Genomic DNA, 21553 nt, shown 5'->3' on the forward strand with positions numbered 1-21553 from the left:
TTTTTCCCTGCATATAGCAGCCCTGAAGTTACTTGTTGTGGTGCATGATAGGGGAGTGGAAAGAGTTAAAAATCTTTCTCATTTTAATGCTAAGTCCACTATTTGTGTGAGCAGGAGCTCTCTATCAGGGCTGGGCTTTGTAATGTATTCCATCTATTGATAAGGAGGCAAAATAACATTTCTAAATTGTTCAGGGTGTTTGCAGAATGCCAAGGCACTCCAGTGGCCTTCCATACAGAGCCCTGCTGATGATAAATCATAAGAGATATTCTAGAAGTGCCTATTTGCTTGGGGAAATATCTGAAATACTGGAAGGCTCACAGATTTCCCAAGGTAGGTGAAGAGGCCATTCAGCAAATTTTCCCTCTACTTGAAATGCAGTTTTCAAATCATTTAAATCCTAAGTACCTAATGAAAATACACCGTAGTCCCCACGGCGTCCTGCAGCGATACGCTCCAGTCTCAGGCTCGAGCAAATAACCTCCATGTATTACTTTGCACTAGGTGATTTCATTCTGCAGCACATTCTGTTTGAACCATACACCTATAAATGCCTTCAAAGGAGGGCAGGAGCCTGCCCACTGAGGAATAAATGCAGGAACAGAACCTCCTGTGCAAATATTAGTGTTCAGCATCTAGTGCAGCCCCAGCGAATATGTTCCTAACACATGTACAATTCAAATGAAAAGGTTATGTGCAGTACATGGACGTGTACTGACATGGCCCGTGTGTTTCATGTGGAAGCACATTCACTGTCCTAAAGTAAATGTTGTCATCAAAAAGCCACCTCGTTTTCCTAATATTATTAATGTGAAGGACTGACAAAAAAAAAAAAAAAATCAGATTTATCTGGAAAATGAAAAAATGTTTCATCTAATTCTTGTGGAGGTTGTTCCAAAACGTTTTCCTAAGTTTCTATGCTAAGAGGCAGCTATGTCAATAAATTGCTTAGAAGCATGAGCCTCCCTGCAAGGAGTCAACATTGTGGTTTGAATGTTCCTGTGCAAGAGAAAAGTGGAAATGCTGCAAAAGGTATCTGTAAGATAACCTATCAGTAAAAAAACCCTTTCTAAAGTCACACTGCAGCTTGCTTAAAGCCCTGAAGCTTAAAGGTTCTATCCCTTCTAAAATGCTTAAAGTGAAATCTGTCTTCCAGCGATGTTAGTGGCTAATTGGTCATTATTTCCAGTAGCCCTAGAATGCCATAATTACCCTTTCCTACCTTTTACTTCATCACATTATAGCTGTGTTCAGTATTTAAATGCTGAGACCTTTTAAATTATATTTATTTATCTAAGTGGTTGTATTTAATGTATCACTGGCATAGCAGCCACCACTATGTGCAGCACTGGGATGCTGAATAAAAGGCAGCAGTGATCCTGTGAGACTGCAGCACGCTGTCTGTTTACATATGAAAGCAGGTTCAATATGCACCACATTGTGGCAGCCCCATGATGCCTCTCTTCGTCGCTTGTTAGTCCAAGAGCCTCCTTACTTTCTCAGAGCTACTCCTTATGCATATGCATAACTCCTCATAATAATGCCATAAGGCTGCTAATCTATTCTCCTTCAAACCCCTCCTCAAAACTCACTTTTTCTGTGGTGGCTGGAAAACATCTGACAATAGCCCAGCAGCTGGTGTGCTGCTACTTATTCTACTGAAGAAGATAAATACGCTGTTATCCTGACTGCTTTATTTCCCTCTTCGTTATATCCACCTGTTGTTTTCATCCCATGCTAAAATGGTGAGGGTTTTTAGAGGAAAGACTGTTAGGATTTTTAATAAATACACACGTGTCACCTACCATGGCAGGGTTCTCAGAGTGGCATCTCTCCTTACTACCACAATATGAATAATTACAGATATATTGTCTAAGCAATTTTATACTCTTTCACGAATAAGGCATCCCTAATTCCTTCCAAATATGTTTGCAATACATTTTCCTTCCTGCTACATTTGCATCAGTATCTGCTCTGCCCATTGCAGAGCAGCAAGAAGGCAGAAAATATCAGTCTTTGGAAGGAAAGCAGAATATTGTCTTTGTATATGGTGAGGTGCAGTTACAATTGCTGTAAATTTGGGATCAGTGGCACCTTCATGATTCCTTCTCCCTTTTCCTTGGGTCCAGCCTCACTGCCTGCCTCTGCTCCTGTCTCTCCAAGCATTTCCTCCCTGGCTGCAAGGCAGGAGCTGCAAGTGCCCTCCAAGGCAAAGCCTCTCCCTTCCCCAGCACTCGGATGAGTGGCACAGAGTCAGCTCCTCCAACACAAAGCCTGGTGTCTTTGCCAAAGGGCCCACGGCAAATTCAGTTTGAAGCAGCATCAAGGCACATGTTGTGTGCAATGTTTTATTCGTGTTTGGCACCTCGTTTGCATGTTGTGTGCAGTGTTTTATTTGTGTTTGACCTGCAGGAGACGTGGCTGGGTAGTCCCTCTGCTGCCAAGGTCCAGCCTGCACGCAGGCTGATTCCTCTTCAAGTCTTGTCTACCTCCATTAGATGTTAATTTCTGCCCTCCTGCAGAGTGGATATTTATTTTAGGGACCATTTCAATGACTACTTGTTTTTGAAATCTCTACATCATGGTGTTATAATGTGAGGCTCTCAGCGCTCAGTTGTTCAAAAAAGCACTTCCTAGTCCACCCCTTTGCAGAGGAGAGTTTGAAGCTTCCACTTCTGAGAGAATACAATAAATACAAGAAACAACATGCTATTATTATATTTGTTAAAACTGAGTTATCTTTGGCCTATTTCATACAACAATCTAAATGTACTCTCATGCTTGAAAAAGCCAGAAGAGTGAAATAAAATTTTTATTTTCTCATTTCTACAATTTATTTGTAAAATCTGAAATTTCCATTAGGCTACTAAAGCAAAATATAAGTTACATATCTAACACTTTTTTGGGTAACAGCTGTTACAGCAACTAGTTATAATTAAGCAATTTGGAAATAAATTCATTTGCTGTCTGAAGTGGACCATTGTCTTGCAGAAATTTCTGTGGAAAGCCAACTAAAAAATCTGTTTTAAAATTGAAGATGTGGGTGCTTTTGCATTTATCCAATCTGGAATTTGAAACTGCACAGATCGTGTGACTGTTATGACTAGTCAGAAAGGAACAAAATAACCCAACAAAACCATTCTAACAATCCAAGAGTAAATAGATATTTTTTAATCTGAAGGATGAACAGTCGTGAGAAAACTGCAACTGGAGGCTGAAAACATGAACTTGATAACTTATAAATAACTTACTCATCATAGAATGACACCTGTGGCATTGATGATACATTTACAAAGTAGAAAAGGAAAAGTTCACTTATTGCAGTCCTTTAGGCTGCTCTTAAGTGATTGAGAAAGCCTTTGGAGTCCTCTGTTAAGATCTGCCCCAACAATGCTGTAGTCAAAGTAGATCCTCCCATTTAATCCAGAAGGCATAGGAGCAAGGCTAAGAAGCTCACTGAAACTTTAAGAACATAGGCTTGACAAAGAAGATGGAGGCAAAGCCAATGGATAGGACTTCCTGGACTAGCAATGACTGCTGGTGGTTCTGCATGCCTGTGAAACGGGATCACCTCATCCCAGGTGAAACGGGATCACCTCATCCTGTGCAAAATGGGATCACCTCATCCCATATGAAACGGGATCACCTCATCCCAGGTGAAACGGGATCACCTCATCCCATGTGAAATGGGATCACCTCATCCTGTGAGAAACAGGATCACCTCATCCCATGTGAAACAGGATCACCTCATCCCATGTGAAACAGGATCACCTCATCCCATGTGAAACGGGATCACCTCATCCCATGTGAAATGGGATCACCTCATCCCATATGAAATGGGATCACCTCATCCCAGGTGAAACAGGATCACCTCATCCCATGTGAAATGGGATCACCTCATCCCATGTGAAATGGGATCACCTTCTCTGGATGTCAGTGGAGTGGCTGACGTGCTGAGGTACCTGGTACCTCCCAGGGCCCTCAGCACAGCATCTTTCAGGTGGTTTGTGTTGGAGTCTGCAGCTCCCATGGATGGCACTCAAAGTAGAAATGAATCCTTCATCTCAGCCCTATTGTCTAAGGGTTTCCCTGTGTGTTCCCTGTGGATGCCTGCCTCAGCATTCAGCCATGATCTGTGTTTGGCAGTGCTGTTTGAATGGGCATTACTGCTTTCTTTTCCCATGTTTGTTTTCCCCAATTTTCTCTACTTTGGTTTGTTTTCCACCATTCCTTAAATTCCTGTCTCTTTCCTGACCCAAATCCTACTGCTCCTTCTTGACTTGCCCTTTGCTCATCTTTGTTTTTTGTCCTCAGAATAAGACCACCTCCCAACAGTGGCTGTGGCATGACCTAAGGGAGCCCAAGAAGGTTTTTTCCCCCTCCTGTTGCTGGGAGGTGTTGCTCAGATATGCTTGGGTGACAACGCTGACCACTCACATTTCAGTAAAGGGAAAGGGACTCAAAGTGACCTAGAAATGCTCTGTGCTTTCTTGGATAATTTGCACTACACACATGTTTAATAGCCTGCAAAATAGGCAGAGTAGGTCTTACCTACTGAAGAGGGAACTTGAGTGATTATTATGGAGTCACTGGAACCATTAAATTCAAATGCAATGCGTTAATAGCCTTACCAAAAAGAATTTGTAGTAGATTTGTAAGCCAGCAAGGAAGAGGAGATATAAGGTTGTATGCATGAATGCAAATAGTTCTCATTGCTCTCAGGGTTATTTATTCTGCACCAATAGGCACTAAGACAACCATTACCATTAAGAGGAAGCCCTGATGTGAAATAGCTGTTGATCAAGGTAAAAGAAACAGCACTTACCAATGCAGAAGACTGTTATCTATTGTGTGATAATGACCTTTGGGTTCTTGGAGCTTCACACAAAGTTGAAAAAGGAGGAGTGGCATTCTGGTGGAGCTCACCAAGTCCAAGCTGGCTAAGGGACAAAAGACTGAGAGGTGAAGGCAGTGAAAAGCAATTTCAGAGGTGGCCTGTTCACCTTTTGGCGTGCATAATAGGTCAGTAATGAATGGATGGCTACGTGGAGGTGTGTGCTCCTGCTGGGAGGTTGTGCCATACAAAGAGAATAATGTGCTTTGCAAAGGAGGTTGTGGAAAACTTACCAAAATAGGATTGATGAGGCTGTTATGCCAGGGCCATGCCAAATGCAGGTTCAGGACTGTTAGCAGGACTACTAACAATTACTGTTTCTTGAAGGAGGAATGGGGGATGGTAAGATCTCTATTTTTCAAAGAATTTATAATACAGTGTACCTTTTTTTCCGCTTTGCCAGAGTCACTCTCAGGATACTCACTTCAAAAGAATAGTTTGTCTGGGTTTAAATTCTATGTGGGGCCACTTGCACAGTTATGCAGTGATATTAAGTAGCACAATGTCATATTATATGCAAACGCTTGTGTCTTTAGAAATACAAAGGAAATTCTATGGATTAAAATCCAGCAAACTAAAATGTTATTCAATTAATCAGCAGCACTTCTTCTAGAAAGTCCCATGCTAAAACTAGAAGCATGTAAAACCTACCTTGTACTTAGATGCTGTTGAAATCATTTACCTTGTCTTTTTTTTTGAAAAAAATGAGAGAAAAAAGCAAAACAAAATAATCTTGTGCCAGTAGGAAAAAAGCTTTCTGTCAGCTGTGGCACGTTTAAACACCCTAAATATTTCATCAGACACTGCACTTAGTTCAGTGTTTTAAATAAGATTTAATAAATAGGTGCATGTTCAGACTTGTACAGCCCTACTTTTGTCTGTAGTTGGCAATGTGCTGCTGTATGTGTTTGACTGCACAGTTAAGAATTTTAATTACTTACCTGTTCCATACAGACACTCATTCTCTTTTAACTATTTATTAAAAAATAAAAATGAACCATTGTGCAAGAAATCTTCCACACACTGTACAGCTGCACTATTGTCAAGAGTAGGATTTTCTGAATGTACCCCCATATTCCCCTTGTCTCCTACTCCCAGTGTCCAGTCTCTGGAATTCCCACAGACCTGTGATGTTTGTGGAACTAAGTCATTTCCTTTGAATGTCTTTGCTGTTAATTTTACAGAGATGTCTGAGAGTCTGCCATCTGCACATCCAAATGGATGGCACAAGCAGTGTCTGTCTTATTTTTAGGGAAACACAGCTGGAGCTGATGGTCCTGTTTTTGTTTGTTTGTTTTGTTTCCAACTTCTAGACCCATTTGGTAAAATAAATATTCAGGAGAATTGAACAAACTCATCAAAATTTGAATTAAGCGCTGACAGTAAGTTGTGTTATCATCTTTTCCTGTTTGGCTCCCTTAGCAATGACATCGAAAAAAAAAACCATGTCAGGATGAAAATATTCCTTTATTTTAAGCTGGTGGTCAGTGAATGAGTCACATTTGGAGCTTCACACTTCAAGAAGTTCATTCTGTGCTATAGAAATAGCCTGGCTTAAACTGGACGCTTAATTTTTGGGTACCACAAGCTATGTGGCATGAATGTCATTCTAAGGGTACACTGACAGAGTTGGCTCTAGATAGTTACCAATTCTTATGTCTCTGCTCCAAGCTGATCAGTGTTGAAGCAGCTCTGCAATCTCTTCAACAAGGGGCACATTTGGAGTCAATATATTTTGCAATTTAGCAACAGAAGGGTTGCAGAAGGGTGAAGCAGAGAGCAGGAAGGTTTATGAGGTTTTTCATGAAGATACTGATGTCAGACAGCCAGAAACTGTGGCTGTCCTAAAAAAAAGGGATATAGATATATATATATAGATATATCTGTACATAGATAAATATACAGATAGGCATTTGTTTTTCAAATTACAACCTATGTGTTGTTTCACAGTTCAGAATGTGTCCTGAGTACAACAGTAGAGAAACAGTTTAAAGGTGATTGATTACATCATTTCCTTTCTAAAACTTGGGTGAAAATGAAGTGAGTATATGGATTTGAGCCAAAAATATTACAGGTGATGTGTTAAATGTGTGTTTTGATAGGAGTATACTCACTCTTGGATTTCTGGGTACATCAAAAGCATCGGAACAAATTGATAAAGACTTAAGTCTGGCAGTTCCAGGAGCACTTTAGTTCCCCTAACATCCTGGCATGTTCATCTGTGGGTGTTCTGCTGACATGTCCTTTGGTCAGATGAGGTCAATGGCCTAGACCTTGTACTGTTGTGTAGCTGAGCATCTCTTCTGAGCCTGCTGCCCTTTGACTTGAGTGTCACAGTGGTGTTTTCATGACTTTAGGTCTGGTGGCTTTGGATGGCAAGGCGGGGTGGGAGGCCTTGCCTTTCTCCTGTGTTATGTGAAGATGTGTTTTCACCTGGCAGATCTCAGAGCACGCAGTGTCTGGTTCTGTACATGTGAGCAGGTGTGATGACAAGCACACTTGGGTCATTGTAGGTCACTGAGGAGTGGTATCCAGGTTGTATCATATCAGCTCCATCTCCTGCTCAGGCTCACAGGGCACAGCTCAGAGCAGAGCTTTAGAGCTGTGGTGTTGTGCCACCTCCAAACAACCGCTTTGCCAGTGCCACCTTGGGAGGCTCCGTCGTTTTGAGCACCCTGGGAAGGTGCTTAGGTGTTAACTCAGAGTTAATGTGTGAGTGGGTCCCACCTTATCTGGATATATCATTTTGGTTTGCAGATTTTGTGAAGGTACCAAATGCATTGTTTGCCATTAGCCAATTATAAATGGATTTCAAATTTGTCTGGGGACTCTGGCCCCAGGATTAAATTTAGTGTGTCTGGAATTGAAATCTACTTACATATGTGTTCTCTAGAATGCTGCAGCCAACTATCTATAAAATGTTAATATCAACAGTTTTTTTGATGCTACAACCTTTGCCAGTTTTGGAGGGCGAAGACTAGAAGAATATCTTGTTCTGTTTTCAAAGGATTGCTTCTAGTTCTTGTAATTTCCTACTGAAAATGAGAGGCTGCTTTGCTGAAAGGGAGAGTGGGAGGAAATGTCCTTATTTGCATCCTTTGTTGTTTCTTTCATTTGAGTGTTTTCTCCTCCTTCCTCTAGCTTTTCTCACATTTACTGCCTACCTTTACACTTGTTCACTTGTCAGAGAAAGATGTTGATATCCTGTTGGCCCATTAACTTTCTTTTTGCTTGATTTGCCAGACTACTTCAATATGCTTTAGCATGATTGGGAAAGACAGCTTTTTTTTTTTGAGTTTTTTTAAAAAATATTTACATTATGTTTTTCATACTGAAGCTTTTACAGCAGAAATACTGCAAGTAATTCAATTCATAAATAACAAGTGTTACCTTTGCTCCTAAACTCCAGGAAGCTGATGATTTTTTGCTTTACTTTATGCTCTATCTTCTTTTATTTATAAAAGAAGAACAGAGGGAGCAGGGCAAAAGCCTTGGAGAGAAGGAAAAAATCTCTTATTGATGATTTTTCTGGAGTGAGCATAGGCACTGGGAGCATCCTTGCCCCTTCCTTCATCCTCCATCAATTTGAATACAGCAGATGGTCACATCAAGGCATGCAGGAACAGCAGTATGAGAAGTATCTACTAGATAGTACTAGAAAACTAGAAGTATCAGGAAAGCTATGAATTCATTTAGTTAGTGTCAAAGGTGGTCTGATAAAGACCGTATTTAACATGAATAAGATGGAGAGAACAGATTAGGGAAAGAAAGAGCAATTTTAGATCAATTTTAGATCAATAGATCAATTTTAAATTTTTTTTTCATGATAACTGTGGGAGCTTGTCATCATTAAAAAAATATATTTTCACTAATCTGGTATAAGACTTAAAGAAGAAAAAAAGAAAGTATTTTTGTGATAATTTTCCTAGCACCTCCTTGCAGTCTGGAGACAGCATGTGAACATTGCTTAGAAAAAAACCCCTAGATTTCAATAGTGTTACTTTACCTGCCCACAAATTAGGTATTTAGGCTGGATTATTTGGCTCCTTCATTGGTCAGAAGGGAGGGGCAGGTGAGATTCACTTTCACAATCCTTGGCTACTTCAAGGGCTTAATTGCCCTTTAGGGATGTTTCCTTTTCCTTGTCTATAAAAAACAGCAAAAGTGTTGTTTTATACAATAACTTGCAGCCTTGAGGGAAATTCCTGTGGGTGGCCTTTGTCCACTTTATCTCCCAGCTCAGGTATTTAACACAAGTGACACACAGAAGAATCCCTACCATGTGTCCAGACTAAGTACATGTGACATAAACTGCAGGTCAGAGGGTTGGTACTTTACTGGCTGTGACTTCATACATGAAAGTTGTTACTTAAAATATCTTTTCTTCCTTTGCTCACAGTTTTATTGATATGACTGGAAACCATCTGCAACAAAAATTCAGGGGGCAAGTGTCAGAAAGCTGAAGCCAGATGGGACATTTTGCCAGATACCCTACATGATAATTTTGCTGTATAAAAGCACTTTTGACAGTCGTTTTTTATAGTGCTACTTAGAATGAAGTGACCAACGAATCATAGAAAGGCTTGGGGTGGGAAGGACCTTAAAAATCATCTACTTTAAATCCTCCTGCCCATGGCAGGTATAATTCCCACCAGGTCAGGACCTGGGTCACAAGAATGGGAATATTATATGATACCACTACAGTTTTTAAGGGATCCTTCAAAACATTTTGCCTCTTTCACTTAATATTGATGTACTGCTCCTACAAATGCTTTTCTAACTGAAAGTGCTATCCAGATGCTAATTATTCTTGTTCCTGACTTTGGAAAGCTTTCCTCAAACAGTCTATTGGAGAGAGTTGATTGTCTGTGAATATGCCTTATAATCCTAGACCACCCACAGTAGAAATATGAAATAAGGTCTAAGTCCAATTCATTCTTCTCAATTCTTTTTTCCCCTGTGAAGTAGATGAAGGACAAACATCATAGCTGGGCCACCTGTCCTATCTCATCTGTGCCTCTTCCTTATCCAGTCTGGTTAAGTTAGAACTCTGGCATGCAGTGAGTTTTACTTTGGTTTTTTATCTGTGGCTTCCATAACTCCTTTGCTTTGCAGTGTGGCATTACAGCTTCTCAATATGCAGCAATCAGTGGTTTCAGGGAGTTGGATCCACAGGGTTCTTCTGCAGGGAATAAGAATGGCTGTGGATCCACTTCCTGAAGAGAATGTGAAGGGATCTTCCTTCTCTGAGTTAACACTGCCCAATTCAATCTCTGTGAATTCTAACTCCTCAGTTATCAAAACCAGAACATGTTACAAAATGAATAAGCAAAATGATTTATTTGAAGATATTGAAAACTCTGGTCTTACATTCATCTTGTCAAATTCAACCCAATTTTACCACTGGTTGCAGACCTCTCTAAATTGTGTGGATGACCACAGTAGTATTAACCTTAAAACCATGTTCTAGTTTACCCCTCCCATCCCAGTGAGGGACAGAGGTACCCCAGTCACCAGAGCAGTTTGTAGCTCTCCACTCTGACCCATGCTACTCAGCAGACTCTATCTCCAATCATTATATTTCAGTGAAAATATTTTCCTGTGAGCTTTCTATCTTGTTAGTAGAAGGCAATTTCAGTAAAGCATTTGGACATTGCTTTATAGTGAACTTTCAAATAAAAATTGGTCAATCTCTTATGAATATGTGATTTGAAATGCTGATGCCTAGGTTTTGTTTTCAACTTTAGTTGTTATACCATCTGCTTTAAGAGGCCTAGCACTGAGGTGTCAGAGATATTTCTTCACTTTGCTTTTCTCTTCCAGGACATTAAAGGGCACTTTCAAGTTAAACTCATCACGAGACTATGTGAAAAGGAGAGTGTCTGATGTCTGTTGTAGGTGAGTTGACCAAAGAGATTGTGTGGCTTCAAATTTATCTTTTTGTTCTGAAAGAGCAGAAGTCAGATCTGGCAATTAGGGTGAATTATGGTTCGGTTCCCAAACTGTCTTTTCACCAGATACACAAAACCCCCCTATGTTTATGTTTGCCACTGCTGTTTGGTGGAGACGAATGTTTCTTTAGTCTTTGTTTGCTTATGGGAAGCTTAAGGCTTATGCAAAGATTGGCACCTAAGTATAAAATAGTTTTCTGCACAGCAATAGCTCAAGGTTTTCAAGAGAGGTCAGCTTTTAGGCTTTACTTTAATTGTTGCTCTTGTAATCCTGAGATGCTGAATGTTTTTTTTAATGCAGACATGGGCTGAGTAGACAAAACTTCTAAAACCCCCAGCTAAGCACGGTGCTAAGCTTCTGAATGTTTTCACAAGGCACCTCAGGGAATGTGGAGTTACAGTAGCTTTTAGCCACTTCGTTTTGTGAAAATTTGGTATTGTAAAACCCTTCTCCTGCTATTGAGGCCGAGGAACTTATTGCTGGGAATTAGTGTGACAATGGAGCAGGGTTACTCTTGGGATCCTAAAGAGCAGTATCTGTTCTAAATGAAACTCACAGCAGAGTTCCTTGAACTACAGAGAGGAATGCAGGCTTGAAATGCTGGCTCTGAAGGCAACAAAAACAATTAGATTAAAGTTCTAGTTAATGTTAAAACTTAACTAATTGGTTTATTGCTTCCCAACCTGCCTTTCTTTCTGAAACGATTGCCAGTAGTGCAGAGTCCTTCCTTCTTTCTATTGGGTTATTGTCTCTGTTAGAAGTGTAGAACCTTGTTCTAAGCTTTACTGAAATTAGACCTTCACCTTTTAGTAGAAATACTGACAAAATCATAACAATACATTCATTTAAATGCAACTGTCAGCATACAGTTGGCTTGTTAAAAGTGGATCTTTAGCAGCCATCTCAACATTTAGGTCCTCCCTCTACGGACCCAAATTTCTTCAGTAGTAGCTGAACTCAGCTGAAAAGCTGGTTACCAGCTTGGTTGTATTTTCCATTAACATCACTCAGTGTTTTGCTGCAGATCTCAGCACTGAGAATTCCACACACTCCACTGCTACATTACAGCATTGAATCAAACCAATCTATTTATTTTTTTTGTAGTAAACTATTCCTGATTGATAACATCACCTCTCTTCTGAAATTCTGACCATAATTCTTGACTTGCCCTAGACTTTAACTATTATCATTTAGTTGTTTATTTTTTGCTTTCTGAAGAAAGCACAAACACCCACATTTTTAGTAGCAACTTAATGTATGAGGTCCTTATCTAGTGTTTGACTACAGGAAAGCTAGTCATTACATCTGTCCCTCATTTCCAACTCCTCTGCATTTTGGGAGTTAGATCGTGGTCTTTTCTGACTGAGGAGAGTAAAAAACCTTCTCAGCTCCCTGGTCTGAGGTTTGGGTTTGGTCCTGATCTCAGCTACGGAAATCAAGGATCAAATAGCTCAGGAGAAGGCCTCTGCCTTTATTCTCTGGCCAAGGCTGCTGTCAAGAGATGTAAGAATTAAACTGAGTTCTTTCTTCAAGAGAGACAGTAACTTCCGTCTGCAAATGAACCTTCAGATACAACGAGCTACAGGTTTTTCTTGAGCCCCTCAGGTCTAACCCTGAACTGGCTGCTCTGTTTCTCTCTTTTAACTCCTGATATTTTACTCTGCTTATAGGGGTGAACTGTCCTAAATAAGGCAATATTATGGGTTTGGAAAGGAGTGGGATACAAGTGAATAAACCCACTGTACTGTGCTGTACTCTATGTGTGCCCTGAGTGGTCTTATGGGTGAGTTACCAGCAAAAATAATGCACTAATAAATAATGATAATAATAAAACAATAAATACCAGGTTATTACCTCAAAATGGGAAAACAGGCAACTGGATTTCCCTGAGTGTTTGGCTGTCTGACTTAAGCACTTATCAATCCTTACTATCTTATAGAAAATTTGGCTCCTTCTGGATGCACACCCACAGCTTGGATCATCCAGTAACCTTCTAACCTTTGAGGCTTTGTGCTCTTAAATCATCATGTGACTTTTGGTACAGCTCAGGCAGGTATTTTCATACCTGTATTGTCTTGCTGCTTCCAGGAAATGAAGTTGTAGTTCCTGACTATGGCACAGCCTCCATGAACACTCCAAGTGAACTCAAAGATCTTTGCAACTGTACAGATCCTCTGCAAATCTCACTGCAACCTCAGGAACACAGTCAGCATTTCAATCATATTTGCTATCCTACTATTCAAACTAGTAGAAAATTAACAGGTATGAACTTAGAGAAGGATATCTAGATCAGGTTTATATTAGAAATTACATATCTGAGACTGCCTAGAAGTAGCTCATCAGAGGGTTATGAATAATGTATGACATTTTTTACTGTTGGAAAGACAGTAATAGCTGAATTAATCCACTCGTATTTCTATATATACATAAAAAGCCTTTACTTCTTTTCAGCCTTTATTGTTGCTGCAGTGTAGCAGGTATTTGAGTAAAGTCAGTGATTTTTCTTCCTGTCTACTTTAGAAAACAATACTCATAGGTTCTTTCTTTGACTTAAACACATTCATTCTTCCTAAAGCTTTTAAAAGAAGCAGAGCTTTCAAGATCAAAGATGTTAATACAACACCTGTACTAACACTATATTCAGTCGTTATTGACCATTCTTTGTGATATTTTATGCAGGTGCCTTTCCAGTGTGCTCTTTAGAATGTGAGGGAATATAAAAAATAAGCATCTGTGTATCTTTTTATCACACTTTAAAAAGCAGAGCCTTTTGACGAATGTGGGGGGGAAAAGCACATAAATATAATCACTTCACTCCTCTGCTCCTTGAGATCTGGGGTTGTAGAGAATCTTCAGATGGTTGCTCACATGATCATGAAATCACTGTGTATTCTGTAGAATTCATGGATATGAGCCAGGAATGAATATTTACAGGTGGTGGCAAAGCATTTCACTTGATAATCATTACCTCTTTTTAAAGAGTGGAAATTGTCATGCTGGGGAGCAGAAATAAATCCACATGTCTTAGATTACCTACCCAATTCAGCCTGGAGAATGTCTGGTCAATACTTACAGGGAGTAAGTAAGGGAGAGCTTGAAGGCTTTAATTTATTCTTAAAAAGTACTTTACGAACACTTACAAGTATCATTCCAGAAAATAGAAGTGAGTTCTCCAATGATCAGAAAACAAACTAAAGGGAAAATGGAGAGGGATAACATACAATAATTGTTCCAAACAGACAGGAATCAATCTATTGCTATTGGCAGCCGTGTTACATTTAGAGACCTCTTCTTCTGCCATATTTCTGTTTTAACACTTCCAGATATGAACTGGGCATATTTAAAGACTCAAGAACAGAAGTAGGTACACACATTAAAAAATATCTACACTGAAGTAAAGGATAGCTGAACTCTATGACAATTATGGACTTTTGGGTCAAAACTTAAAGAACATTTTCTTGTGCAAATGAATCTACATTTATTTGTTCCTCAAAAAGGAAATCTTTATTTCTTTTCAGGACAGGATGCCTATTATGATTTTAATCTGAAGCAGTTGATGGTAGAGCAATGTCTTTGAGTTTGACTGGTAAATCTCTGTTTTCTCCTTTTACAGTAATGTTAAAGAAAAAGGAGATAACCAAGTAATCCAGTCCCAGGATGAAAGTCTGTATGTTTGAGACCTGAATATTCATAACCATGTGCTTGAAGGTGCACAGACTGCACACCAGTTAGAGAAAACACTGATCAGAAACATTTGTGATGCAGCTTCCTTCTTGCTGATAGGCTCATGAACAGGTAATTCACAAACTGATATAAATTGAATATATTTTGGCTTTTGTAAAAAATGCTTATAATTTATTTTATTTTATATTATTTTATATTATTTTATATTTTTATTTTATTTTATTTATTTTTGTTTTGTCTGGTTGCACTGTGGCCCTGTGAGAAGTTGTGACATTTCATGACAAGTCTGTGTTAGCAGTAGCTGAAGTCCCTAAGAAACCAGTGTAAGTGGGACCTGGTGCAGTCCCCGAAGTCAGGGATAACAGCCCTGGGGAACAAAAGGAGATGGGAGTGGTGTTCCCACAGCAGCAAACCTGGGGTTCTACTCCCAAGCTGAGCACCTAAAAAACTCAGATATTAGAGATGCATTAATTCTTCCAAAAGAGGGCAGAAGCAGCATTTACTGAGTCCCCTTGATGAATCTGTTCCTTTCACCCAACTGCAGTCCTCTGTGTCCCAGTGTCTCAGAATATAAACCTCTGTCTCTGCAAAACAAACAGAAAGAACCAGCCAGGAATCCTCACAAAAACTGCAACATCTACAAAGCACTGTGGATTATATATATATATCAAAATATATCAAAATCCTAAATGCTCTCTCACTGACAGCAAACCCCAGTAGGGAAAGTACAGGCTGCAAATGGGCAGCATGACAAAGGTTATTTTCAGCCCCTAATATTCATACTTTATGTTTTTAGTTTGAGTGGTTTAAAAGACTTTAATAAGAACTCTGAGGAAGTGTGTGAGCTTGTGTGTAGCACTTAGATAAAAGAAAGACAGAGGAATAAAGCAGTGGTGGACAGAAAAGTATGATGTTATGTACCCACATGTAACCAGTGTAAAACTTTTGGACATTCCAGGCTCAAGATCAGACCCAATGTGTCACCTTGGCCCAAGGCAGTAAAATCATTAAACAAAAGGCTGAGGAGGACCACAAGAGGTAATTTAGTCCAGCTCCCTGCCCTAAGGCAGGATCATGTCTACCTGCGTCATTCCTGACAGATGTTTGTCCAACCTACTCTAAAAAACCTGTACATGGTCATGTCTGCCAGGTACCCAGGCAGACTTTCTTGGATGTTTGGCAATGCTTGGGTAGCCTGTCAAGCCAACAAAGTCTCATTGAAGTGACAGTTGAAGAAGGTAAGGAAAAGAAATTTTTATATATATATATATATATATATATATATATATATATATAAATATATATAGGAAAATATAGACACCAAAGTACATGCATATGGAAGAATTTTGTAGGCAATATTAAAATTTTTCAGAAGACCCTGATGAGATCTACATGATCTATATCCACATTTTTAGGATTGTCTTCTTGCAGTTGAGGTATTGAGAGAACAACATGTTTCACCAAAATGTCTGTTACACAAATTTCCAAGATACAGATCAATATATCTTTTCAAAGTATTTCAACAAAAATGTGTAAGAACAGTCAGACTGCTCACCTTTGTTGTTCTTCTCTTTTAATTAAATTTAATTTTAATTTTAATTTTAATTTTAATTGAAAGGAGAATAAATTTTCCTTTTTTTTTTTTTTAGATTTTGTGAGTGTCACCTTCCAAAATGCCAGTTGCCCACAGCAAGATTTTAGTAAATGTGCTTCTGGATCAATTTCAGGACCCTGTTCTGAAAAAAGAGAATGGCAGTTTATGCTGTCTCCCAATTCAGGAATTACTTGGTGTCTGATAGTGGCTGTGAATGGTCAATGGGTGGAGCAATGGAAAAATGAAAAAAATATTTTTAGTCAAGCCTGGTTGTGTTGTTCCTTCATTTTGGCAACCCACTGCAGTTGTGAACCCTGCTCCAGAGCATGGCTCTTGGTGAAAGGGGTGTGGGAAGCAGAGCTTCTTCATGAATCCATGTAAAAAGTGAAGGGAGAGGTATGGCTTGTAGCTATGAAGAGGACAGAATACGGAAAAACATAGAAAACAGAAGAATGAGGAAAATAAAAAAGGAAGATGGAATTAGATATATGAATCCCTAAGAAAACCTTCACTGTCCAGGCTCATGTTAAAATTGCATCCTATTAATATCTCCTGAACATTCAGAAAGTTACTCTTCTGGAAATAACCAGCTGCTACGTTTTGTTCTGAATTCCAAGCTTTTCATCCAGTATCCTTGCATTCCTACTGTACATTTAATCTTATATGTATATGTGACAGGCTTGAAAGAAAATAGGTCAACAGTACTTAGGATAAGTAGTACTTTAATCAATTTTAACATAACTTGTGATGGATAGTGACTGAGGATAATATACTGCCTTCACTAATTCCATTTAAAGTAGCAGGGACATAAAAAAAAATCATATTGTTTAAATTGCTGGGGGAACACAAATTATCTGTTTTATACTCCCATAGAAGCTATAATATTCAACAGGATACTGTGAAGGACATGCAATAATTTTAGTATCTACTGAGTGTTATTGATATACAATGTACATGTAAATTCACCCTCTTTCAGTTCTGTTTGGAGGGATCATTATTGTGTAATGGATATAATGATACAATAGACCTTAATGATAACTGGTAGCTGGACTTTTGCTCATTTTATCCTTAATAGATTTTTACTTAAAAGAGATATCTGTTCAACTACAGCTTTCAAAACATGTCTGTATGTGGTTGAGGGCACAGCATGCAAAGTGCAGTTGTTGGAGGCTCAATATTTAAAAATTTAAAATTAGTATCATTACACTGTTTGAAAACCCGAAAATGCACATTACTTTTTAATGCAGATCATCCCAGGAAAGACACAAGCAGTAAAAATGACCTGGATTTTTTGGCAGAAGTATCAGCATTCCATATATTAAAACCAAATCTCTAGTACACATCTCTCAGAGTAGCTCCCCTGATGTCTACAAAACTATATCATTTTATATAGTCTTGAATTACAGAATCATGGAATGGTTTGGGTTGGAAGGGTCCTTAAAGATCACCTGGTTGCAATCCCTGTGCCATGGGCAGGGATGCCATACCCCAGACCAGATTGCTCAGGGCCCCTCCCAGCCTGGCCTCGAACACTTCCAGGGATGGGGCATCCACAACTTCTCTGGGTCACCTGTTGAAGAACTGATATGAAGGAAATGATGTCTTGACTAAATATTTGGTCTTGGGACATTTCTTGGAAGAGTGAAACTAGCACAAAAATTAAGTCTCATTTTCAAAATGATAGAAGAGTATGAATAGTACCAAGCAATCAACAGAACATGATGGACATGCAGATGATGGAAGAAAAGCACAAGTGCAGTTCTGGGGGTCCACAGAAGCAGAGGAAGATCAGGTTAGAGTACAGATGAACTTTTAGCTCTTTGCATGGTGTAAAATAATGCACAATCTTGTACTTAAGTAACAAAGTCTTGTAATATTTGTGTGAATCTAGAGTGGCTAACAAAATATGCGATCCTACCTATTGATCCAAAGGTGATGTACCGGCTAATTCTTAAAAGTAATAAACAGGAAACCTGACTCAAGCAGTGATCTCAAGCTATAGTGGAGAAAAGAAAGACCTTTGGGAAAGGGAGTTAGACAGAACTGCTGTGAGATGTGGCAGGGGAAGGACTCCTTTCCCTAACACTTAAAATTCAATCCAGCTGCTACTCCCAGGGACTGGTTGCTTGAAGGGCGTTCTTTATCCTCTTTTGGTGTACCCTCAGAAGGAGGCATGATTTGAGTGTCCCTCAGGCCACTCTTTCAGTAGCTCTAGCAGACAGCTGTTGGATTTTCCTTGTCTATTCCAGAATAGACACCCAAAGACATTCTGAATTGTCAGTTCAGTGTGGGATAGGAGGCAAAAGGAAAGTGAACCAGTAGATGCAACACAGAGGATGCAAATGCTTTCATAAAACTTCTACCTTTATTTAATGGGTTCTTGAGTGAATTCCTGGATGTCATATCACCATAAAGCTGCCTGTCATCCATTTCTGTCAAGCTGGAGCAGACCTGCTTCGTTCTAGGATCAGGACACCTTAAGAAAGAAGGTAATCCCAGAGTTTCTATTGCAAACATCTCCTGAAGCAGTAGAGTTCCACTGGACTAAATGCAAGTGCAGAGACTTGCAGGACCCAGAGATGTAGCAGGCATGTGATGAGCAGGGCATGGAGAACAAGGCTTTGCAGAGGTGGGACTCCAGTGGAAGCTGCTCACTTCCATTTCTTTCATTGTAATCACAGATTTGGCCTAGACCAATCCTTCTGATTTGACAAACACTTTGCAAAATCACAGCAAGAGATGATCTTTGCTGTGATGTGGTCACAGTTCTCAACACTGCCCAAGTCTGCACTGCAGGCAGAGGTGTGTGGGACAGGACTCTACACAGTGGAGCACTGGAGGCCCAGTCTGTCCCTGAACAAATCATTCAGGATAACAACTTCAGTGCCAAATCCTCTGGCAGCAACAAAAGGGGCTTTTGCCATTCATTCACAGGCATAAGGAGGGGAAGGAAAAAGAGTTTTCCCTCCAGCACAGACAGCCCCCTAAGTAACTTCTGAAGATTTAGGTAATATAATGCTCTAATGAGTTCTTTCTAAAGAAACTGTGTTTTTTAATGAAATAACCATTTCATTTGCAGGTGAGAATGGCTGTTGCAGGATGGAACTTCTGTGACATTTTGTTGTGATACTTTTCTCACTCTCTGTTACCAAATAAGATATATGGTACAGTGAGGCAATAAATTGTATGCAAATTTTCAAATCTCTTTACCCAGCTTTCCTACAGTTGATTTTTTACAATATTTAGCAGTGGTATTTGTGTTCTCTCTAGTGCATAGGAAAGATGTTTCACTTTTCAAATTAAAAGATGCAACTTTAAGAGGCAGAGGTTGAATCATGATGTCTTAAATAAAAGCAGAATGATTCTGAAAAACTCAATAGTTTAAAATTTGTGATCAGGATCTGTTTCACAGAGCTCTTTAAATACCCATAAATAGTGAAAAAATGTGTAGAAGTGCCCTACTGTAATTTCTGGCTTGTGTTCTTGTTAATAGAGAGCTCTGCACAGCCACCTTCCAGAAGCAAAGTCTTTCTCTGTGCTTGACTATCTTTCACTGACTCAGTGCAATGGTTCATGTGCTCACAGTCAGACAGGTGCTTAAGCACTTCACTTAATCAGTGCCTCAAGCAATGAGGATGAAGAGAAATCTACTGCCCCAGAGGGACCAGTCTGTTTTCTATGACAAAGGCAGAAAATTTCACTTAGACTGATGAGAAAAAAAAAACCCCAAAACCCAAAACAACACAAATCCTGACATGTAGGGATCACTATAATCAGGATAGCTTCAGAAACTTTCCCTCTTTGGGGTGAGAAATAGCTATAAAAGGGTGATGGAAGGATCTTTCACGTGCTGGCACTGGGGATGGATAAATGGGGATGTCCATCCAGGTGCAAGCACTTGCACAGGATGTCTCTGATGGGAATACAGCAGCCTCATGCAGTGTTCAGCAGAACCTGCATCTCCTGCTTTCCTTTCCTTCAGCTGGACTTTGAGACTTTAAACTATTAATCAATTTATAAAATGTGGATAATTTATCCTTTGACTTCTCACCCTTCATTTCCCTTTGTCAGGAGGGGACTGGCCTTTGACTTTACCTCTCTTTGAAGCTTCCTTGCAAATGTATAAGTGGATTTGGATTCCTACCATCAGTGGCTCCTCTGAGGAGTGGTCCAGAGACAGCTCTAGGATGAGTCTGTACACAGCGGGGTCCAGATGAGGTCCCTGCCCAGCACTGATGCTTTCCTTCACAGCACCACCCATATCTGCTGTTCTAGAGTGTTCCCAGCAACCAGAACATTGTATTTTTTTTTCATCGGAAGCAGGATTTATCACTAAATTCGGCCCAACAGAACCTCACACATCAATAATTCCCTGTGTATTACTAGCCAGTGCAAGGCCATGTTAAGTGTTTTGTAACTAATTTGTAGAACCATTTCATCATGTTTTCCATGTAAGGGTAGTGATGAGTGTGCATGATGGTCTGGAAACTGTAAAGATCTGTGAAACATATAGGCATTACTGGTGCACAGATAAGATGTATGGACAGATAGAAGCTACTTTGTTTTCAAGATGTCCCTTTTGAAATGTTTTTGATAGATTTAAGCTAGTCCCATCTAGAAATCTGCTGTTAAAAATAACATTGCAAAAATTAATGAATGTTTATAATACTGACTTGCAGTGACAACTCTTTTAGAGCTCAAGTACTGTAGTTAAGAAGGTGATGAACTAACCCATTTTAATTCAGTGACCTTATCTCAAAGATAACTTTGACTCCACTGCCTTTAATCCATTTGACCATCAGAATTTTCTTTCATTGTCAGAGAACCATGTCTTTACAGCAAGTGCTTTTAAAATAAAATGAGGAAAAACTCTGGGATACTGTTTTCTACATAACTATTTCTTTAGAAATAGTTCTTCATCTTTGGAAAAAAAAACCTTGTAAATTATTTAAACAGTTGGAAATATATGAATTATTGTTTTTGTATTTTACTAAGTTATGAAATGAAGTTTTTTGGTGTAAATGATAGTTTTGGCACAGTGCAGTGATACTGTATGTGTCCCACCACCCACCACCCCATCCTCACCCCCATGCTGGTCTCCAGACTTTGAGGCTGTTTTAGTTTAAGGTAAGCTAAGAACATTTTTCCATTGATCTTTTTATTCCACATCCACAAAAGAAAATGCTAAGACGTTGCCACTGATTTTTTCCCCCCAATATGTGGTCATTATAAGCAAAAAAGAAGCTCACACTTCTACTTTTTAATTGGGCATTTAGCAGGACAATGTTTGAAAGCAATTAATGGGAAAAACATTTTTGTCCTGTTTTATCAATTGGTCTCCAAGAAAAATGCTGTCCAAAGTAACTATTATGTGTGAGCCAGGAAACTGTTGTCCTTTTCAGTTTTTCCCATGTCACAATTTATTCATT

This window comes from Cyanistes caeruleus, chromosome 1 (genome assembly GCF_971803275.1).
Source record: "Cyanistes caeruleus chromosome 1, bCyaCae1.hap1.1, whole genome shotgun sequence".
NCBI lineage: Eukaryota > Metazoa > Chordata > Aves > Passeriformes > Paridae > Cyanistes > Cyanistes caeruleus.